The 6,839-nt window shown below is 53.5% G+C and overlaps 1 protein-coding gene across 6 annotated transcripts in view; it reads left to right on the top strand.

The window, feature by feature from the left end:
- The first annotated feature begins 307 nt into the window (after window positions 1–307).
- MGAT5 (alpha-1,6-mannosylglycoprotein 6-beta-N-acetylglucosaminyltransferase) overlaps window positions 308–6,839 on the top strand; it is a 398,273-nt gene continuing 391,741 nt past the window's right edge. For 5 of the 6 annotated variants that reach the window (XM_061439539.1, XM_061439514.1, XM_061439503.1 and 2 more), the window contains exon 1: window positions 309–702. The gene's annotated coding sequence lies outside the window, so the exon portion shown is untranslated. Of the gene's footprint in view, window positions 703–6,839 lie in introns of all 6 variants that reach the window. The other variant, XM_061439540.1, reaches the window with a different exon arrangement.

Here is a 6,839-nt window from a genome sequence, read left to right as displayed (position 1 = left end):
CTAATCTTCCCCCACTGGGTTTCACTGCTGGAGGAAGGTCCCTGGTCCTGAGTGGCCTGGACTGCACCTCTCTGGAGGATGCACTGTCACATCAGTATGTGCATACTTGCCCCTGACCTTGCTAGATTATTATTTGTGGCCGCAAAGTGTCTCCCTTGCTCCCTTTTCCCTTTGGGCTGCGGAATTGAAGGGTTGGTAGAAGTCCTCTCCGACAGGGTTGGGAGTTTGCAGACGGCCCCTGAGAGGCTGGGGCGTTCCGAATTGGCTGAGCGCTCCGCGGGGAGGGCGGGGAGTTTGCCGAACGTCCCTGGCCGGAATCCCTGCCTTAGAGAGCTGCGAGCTCAGAAGCTGGAAGGAAGTTGGAGGGGTCCGTAAGGGAGGGAAGGAAGAAATTGCAGACAGACCCCCCGCCCTGGTCGGCTGAGCCCTGGAGGAACGTCTCTGCAGTGTCCAGGCCGACTGTGGACGCGCCGTGCGCGGCCCCGCCAGGGCTGAGAGTTTGCAGACTGTCCCTGCCGCGGCCCGCTCAGCGGCGGCCCTGCGGCTCCCGCGGCTGCCGCGGCGGCCCCGGGCGCGATCCAGCCCAGGTAGCCGCGCCGCAGGCTCGGGGCGCCGCGACCCCGTGCCCCGCCGCGCCTTGGGCTCCCCTGGAGACAGCGGCTGGCAGGCACTCCCGGCTGCTGCTACCGCTCAAACAAGGAGGTGAGAGCCAGTGGGTCGGGGCGATCGCGTCGAAGCTCTCCATCTCCGCGGGGAGATGAACGTAGAAGGGACCGCTGAGGGCGCGGGGAGCTGGGCGCGGGGGTGGGGGAAGAGTCTGCACCGTGGGTTGCCCGTCTGGGGTCTTCCGCCCTCCGCTACCCGGCCGCCTGCCTGGGTGCCCTGGCCGGGTTGAGAGACCCGGGAGTGCGGCCGGGGATACGCCTTGAGGCGCCCACCTGCCCGGGGCAACCGCTTCCCAGGGGAGACTGCAGGGCTCCATGGCCCTTGGAAAGTGGGGGTTGTGGGCTTTTCAAGGGACTGTCCGGAGAAGGCTTTAGTTGCGCGGACTGGAGGCGAGCAGCCAGGGATGGTAGATGGGCGCTCGGACCCCGGAGGAGCTTGGTGGGGTCACGCTGAGGGTGTGGGCCGGGCTGGGGTGCCCGGGACCTGGGAGCGCAGGGCGGGCTCAGCCACCGGCCGCTGGGGAGTAAAAGAAGGAAGGCTGGCTCCTGGCCCCTGGGAAAGAGAGATGTGGGGGGCGGGTGCTCTGGTTCAGGGGACCAGGGAAGCCTGGGGGTGCCCCCCACCCTTAAGGGACCTTCGCGGGCCGCGGATCCCGCCCGCGCTCTGGAAGCTGCCTGGCCGGAGAGGCTGCGGGGAGCGCAGAGCCCACACCCGCTCACACAATCCCCGAGAGCATGCTCAGTGCGGCCTTGGGAACTTCCTGCCTAGTCGCGAGCCGCCCAGGCCCCCTCCCGGCCCCCTCCCGGCCCTCGGCTGCCAAACTTGGGGGCGCGGCGCGCGTCAGTGGTCCTTTCGCCTCCTCGTCTTTGCCCGGCTCCCGGCGTTGCTCCCATCGGTCGTCCCTGCGGCTGAGAACGGGGGCGTGAATGTCGCCCCCAGCTTCCCGAGGCCAGGTCCGAGGCCGGGTGGCCAGAAGCATGGCGGTGAGGCCGCCTGATGTAAGGACCCGCTCGGGATGCGCTCGCCGCGCGCGCGGACCAGGCGCGGTGAGCAGACTGGATGGAAGGGGGTGTGTGAGCCCGGGGACGTTCGCGCGCACACACTTGCTGTCACACACAAAGCCGTGGTTTCGTAGCTGCCGCGCGGAAGAGAAAAGAGGTGGCGCTTGCATTGTCCGGCGGCGTTTGGAGCGCAGACAGGGTGCCGGGCGCTTGCGGGCTGAGGTAACCTGGCGATGCAGAGGGTTTTCAGAGATGCCCGAGTCGAGGTCTGGGGCCCGGTACTCCTGTCGCTGACTGCCAGGCCCGGCCCAGGGCGGACACCTCCCTCTGCACCCGGCCCTGACGGCCCAGTTAGGAACGGCTGGGCACTTTAGGGGCGGTGAAGTTGGGGAGGGGAAGGCTGAGGTTTGTGCGGGGTTCCCCAGGGAATGACAGTACTGCACCTGTAAACATCTCGGATCCGAGTGTTAGAGGTGGAATCTCATTCTAAAGAGGGGCGGGTGGGAAGCCGGTGCGCCCCGCCTCCGTTCATTGCCAGGACCTGAGCGACTCCGTGGGTTTTTATTCCGAGAGACACACCCACCGCCCCCCACCTCCCCCCTCCACCCCGTCCCCCAGTTTAGCTACCTACATCCTGATCCTTAACTCGGATTAGAAGTTCTTCGATTTTGATTGGAGAAAATCACCAAAATGTTTTTCACGGACGGGTAAACCATAACAGGTGTTTCTTAATAAATGAACTTTTATTCCTCCCGCCTACCTCGCCCCCTTAACCCCCCCCCCCCCCCCCACACACACACACACAGCACAGATTCTTTTCGCTCTTATTGTTCAGGGCTGAGGTAGGAAACCCTCACATTTGGTTAGCTCTGTTAGGATTACAGCAAAGCTCCGCAAAGCTCCGCTTTCTAGACTTTTTAGTTTCTTCAGTTACTAACTCGAAATCCATGTAGTCAACTTGAAGTAGAGAGACCCTGAGAAGAGGTGATGGCATTGGCAGAAGAGGGTGACCTTTTGCCTCTTTTAGGGACGGGGGCGGGGGAGGGGAGAAGAAGGACCCTGCTCTGCCGGACCCCTGAATGGCAGACCTGGGTTTCTGGATAGAGGTTTGGTCTTTACATTTTTTCATCCCCTCCTTGGTTCCAGCCCACCTTCTCGAGTCTGGGATACTTGTGACTGGAGTCACTGGGAAAGGAGTCTACTGTACCAGTTTGGGACTTTGCAGGGTTCGAGCCTACACTAGCGGCTGCAGGTTGGTTTGAAGGTGCCTGCAGTGACAGGCAGGTGGGCTGGGTGGCTGTGCTCAGATCTGCTAGTGGCATCTGTGTGCCAGCAGCTTAAGCGTCTCTGAATTGCCTCAGGTGTGCACATCTCAAGTGCTTTGTGTTTGGAATTGTGAATATAGTACTCATATATATATATTCACACATCCGTACATGCATTTTTATAAAGAAGCATGTACACATGTATGTGCATATGCAGTGTTCTCTGGTAGCAGCTTGGGGCTGGAAGGGACCTTAGGAAATCACAGGAATTCAAATTTGCTCCCTTCCTGTTGAGTTTTCTCAGTTTAAACATCACCAACCAGCCTTTGCCCAGTTGGCCTCCAAAAGCATTGCAGCGCCAGAATCCCCATGATCCTAGCCCAGGGAGTGCCTTTGATTCCTCTGTTTGAAGTGAGCCTCTTAATACTCCTGTGGCTTTAAGTCATTGCAGAGACTTAATGCTCTAAGTCATTGCAGAGTCACTCTCAGGTTGATTTTGGCAGGGGACAGATGGTGACCACTGTCCCCTGCAGAGCTATCTGGAAACTTGCCAGGAGCATTCATCAATAAGACCTTGTTTGGGAAGTTCTTGTCCTTTTGCACTCTGGTCCTCCAGGCAGGTAGTTGCTCTGCTCCTTTCCTAGAGGCCTAAAGAGCCGAGAGGATTCTTTCTTTTCTCCTCCTCGTGTGTCTTGGCCTCCTAGCTGTAGGAGGTTGGAGTGGCTGTTGAGGGTGGTGTTCTGCACTGATGTTACCACAGGAGGTCTTGGAAAAGTTGGTGCTGTGGGGGGCATGATCTCTGGGGGTTTGTTAGAGGGGATGTCAAATTTGGGGGAAGAGTTTTGGTGTCAGGTGAACTGTTAACAGATAGTTTTGGCTGAAGGAAGATGCGTGTGTTTCAGAATCTAGGTACTTTAAGAAAGAGAGAGGTAATACCTTTGAGAGAGTGCCAGGTGGGTGACAGTTGAGAGTCTTACGTGAGAAATAAATTTGGTACTCGCCAGGGCACGTTTTACTAGGCTGCCTTTAAAGTTCATAATTGCTTTGAAGTATAGAGTCAGTCTTAATGGCTGGAAGATGGTTAAACTTAAAAAAATTTTTTTTTCTTTAAATCAGAGTATGGTTGATTTACAATGTTGTATCAATTTCTGCTGTATAGCAAAATGACTCAGTCATACACATATATACATTCTTTTCTATATTCTTTTCCATTATGGTTTATTCCACAATATTGAATAGATGGCTAAACTTTAAGATTTCTGTTTGAAATTGAGTTAAGGTCTCCCCAACCCCATCTTCTTAAAGCTGCCAGTCTAAGCCATGCCCCTAAACAGTCAACACTCAAAGTCTGAGCATAGCTGTAAACCTCAGTGCCATCTGAGGGTTTTCACTGAGTGTTTATCAGGCAGCCACTTTGAGCCGGGTTTGGTGGGTGCTGGTGCTGGGTATGAAGACGTCCTCCTTCAAAATTATCTTCTCACTTTTAATGCATCTGACTTTCTCTTTCCCTGTGTTAAGGCAAACTAATAGCCCTTGGAAAGTTGCCAAGATGGGTTCCAGGAGCCTTAGTCCTGTAACAATGTTCTCAGCTAGAAGAGTTGGAACTTGATCTGTGTTTGCCCACTTTGTTTGTGTGTGCGCTCAGTCATGTTGGACTCTGCAACCCCATGGACTGTATCCCACCATGTTCCTCTATCCATGGGATTTCCTAGGCAAGAACACTGGAGTGGGTTGCCATTTCCTCATTTTTTTCATTACCAGAGTTAAGTCTATCCTTCCCTGACTTTGTCATATCTGGAAAGCTGTACGTGTGCATGAGAAAGGTCATAGGAATCTTTTTTTCTTCAGAATCCCACAGTTCTCTTGTTTGAGCACCTACCCTTCTGGAAACAGGACAGGGGCCTTTCTGTCAGGGCCTTTGTCCAGCCTCAAAAATCTGGACAGGCAGGGGGGTTAAGCTGTTGTGGCTGGTCTTGTGGGGGCAGTTCTCCCTTTAAACGCCACCCCCCCCACCACCACTGCCATGCCTGTGTTAATGCTTGCTGGACCTTGGCCCCAGCTGGGGCAGCAGCCTAGGATGGCTAAGGAGTATTGATCCCACCTTGTCGCCTATGAACTCAGCAGCCAGATGTACCCAAATACTTCCTTATCTGCAAGAGTTAAGTACTGCTGTTTGCAATTGATTTAGTTTGTTTAAAAATGTCATCACTTCAAGGTTATCTGTAGAAGAATAACAGCCTCACTGATTTTGCATCCCTAGGGGTTGCGGGTAGGTGCTGGTCCTTGAAGTAAGGTGTACTGTCCTCGACTCCTGCCTAAGCCCCGCCCACTGATCCGGCCTAAGCCCCGCCCACCCAGTCCTGCTCAAGCTCCGCTCACTAGTGCTGCATTCTCAGCCCAGCGCGCTAAGTCCTAGTGTGCTGGTAAGATGCTTTTTCTTTTTTTTTTAAAAAAATAATATCCCACATGGAACAGTCTTCCAGTATAATAGTTTTGGATCTCTTTCATGTCTCTGTCCACCCATGAGAGTGTGTTCTGTTGGTGATCAGCAAAGATTGTATACTTCAGTTGCGTCGCTCAGTCATATCTGACTCTTTGCGACCCCATGGACTGCAGCATGCCAGGCCTCCCTGTCCATCGCCAGCCCCCGGAGTTTACTCAAACTCATGTCCATCGAGTTGGTGATGCCATCCAACCATTTCATCCTCTGTCATCCCCTTCTCCTCCTGCCTTCAGTCGTTCCCAGCATCAGGGTCTTTTCAAATGAGTTAGTTCTTCAGATCAAGTGGCCAAAGTATTGGAGTTTCAGCTTCAGCATCAGTTCTTCCAATGAATATTTAGAACTGATTTCCTTTAGGATGGACTGGTTGGATCTCCTTGCATTCCAAGGGACTCTCAAGAGTCTTCTCCAACACCACAGTTCAAAAGCATCAATTCCTTGGCTCTCCGCTTTCTTTAATAGTCCAACTCTTACATCCATACATGACTACTGGAAAAACCATAGCTTTGACTAGGCAGACCTTTGTTGGCAAAGTAATGTCTCTGCTTTTTAATACGCTGTCTAGGTTGGTCATAACTTTTCTTCCAAGAGGTAAGCGTCTTTTAATTTCATGGCTGCAGTCACCATCTGCAGTGATTGTATATCTGGGTGGAAAAATGTCCAGAACAGGTGGGCAAGAAACTTGGAGAGATGGAGATGAAAAATGTATCTTCTATACCTGATGTGATGGCAAAGGCTTCATTTGTATCTTGTTTGCTCCTGGCTACAACACTGAGATGGAGACTATTGTTATTCCCAGTTTATATAGTAGGAAGACTGAGGTATTTGGGAGGTTATGAAAGCTGGCCAAGGTCATGCAAGCAGCTGGCTGAGGATTTGAACCTGGGTGGTCTAGGTCCAGGGTCCACATTAGCTTAGTTTTAGGCTAGCAAGCTCACCTTGTACTGGCCAGCTCCTTCTTTCCAACAAGGCCAAGAAGAGTCTTAGTCACTTGGGTTGGAAGGGACCTCAAGGAGATCCCCCGGGACCCCTTCTCTTTCTAGCTGCAGTCCTGGAGGTGTAGAGGAGCAGAAGGACCTGCTTGAAGTCTCCCTGCTTGATGACAGTGGCAAAGCCGGACCTTGGTCTCTTAGGAACAGTGATAACAACAGTGATAAAAGCAGATGTGTGCCTGCTTTGTTTATAGTCATGACGCAGGAAGAGAATGTGATGGTTATTTGACATCTGTCCCTCCCACTCCCAGCACCCTGTGTGCTCACATCCAGTCTCACCCTGCAGTCTGGTGGGGAGCAGGTGTGTGTGGCCCTGTCTTTTGTGCATACCCAAATAGAAGAATCTGAGCAACTTAAGTGCCTTTATATGAGGTGTTCCCTTGCTTATGTCACCTTATAAGTTTCACATCTTAGG

The sequence above is a fragment of the Bos javanicus genome, chromosome 2 (genome assembly GCF_032452875.1).
Source record: "Bos javanicus breed banteng chromosome 2, ARS-OSU_banteng_1.0, whole genome shotgun sequence".
In the NCBI taxonomy this organism is placed as follows: Eukaryota; Metazoa; Chordata; class Mammalia; order Artiodactyla; family Bovidae; genus Bos; species Bos javanicus.
The sequence above is the reverse complement of the archived record's forward strand: the minus strand, read 5'-3'. Positions and strand labels throughout refer to the sequence as shown.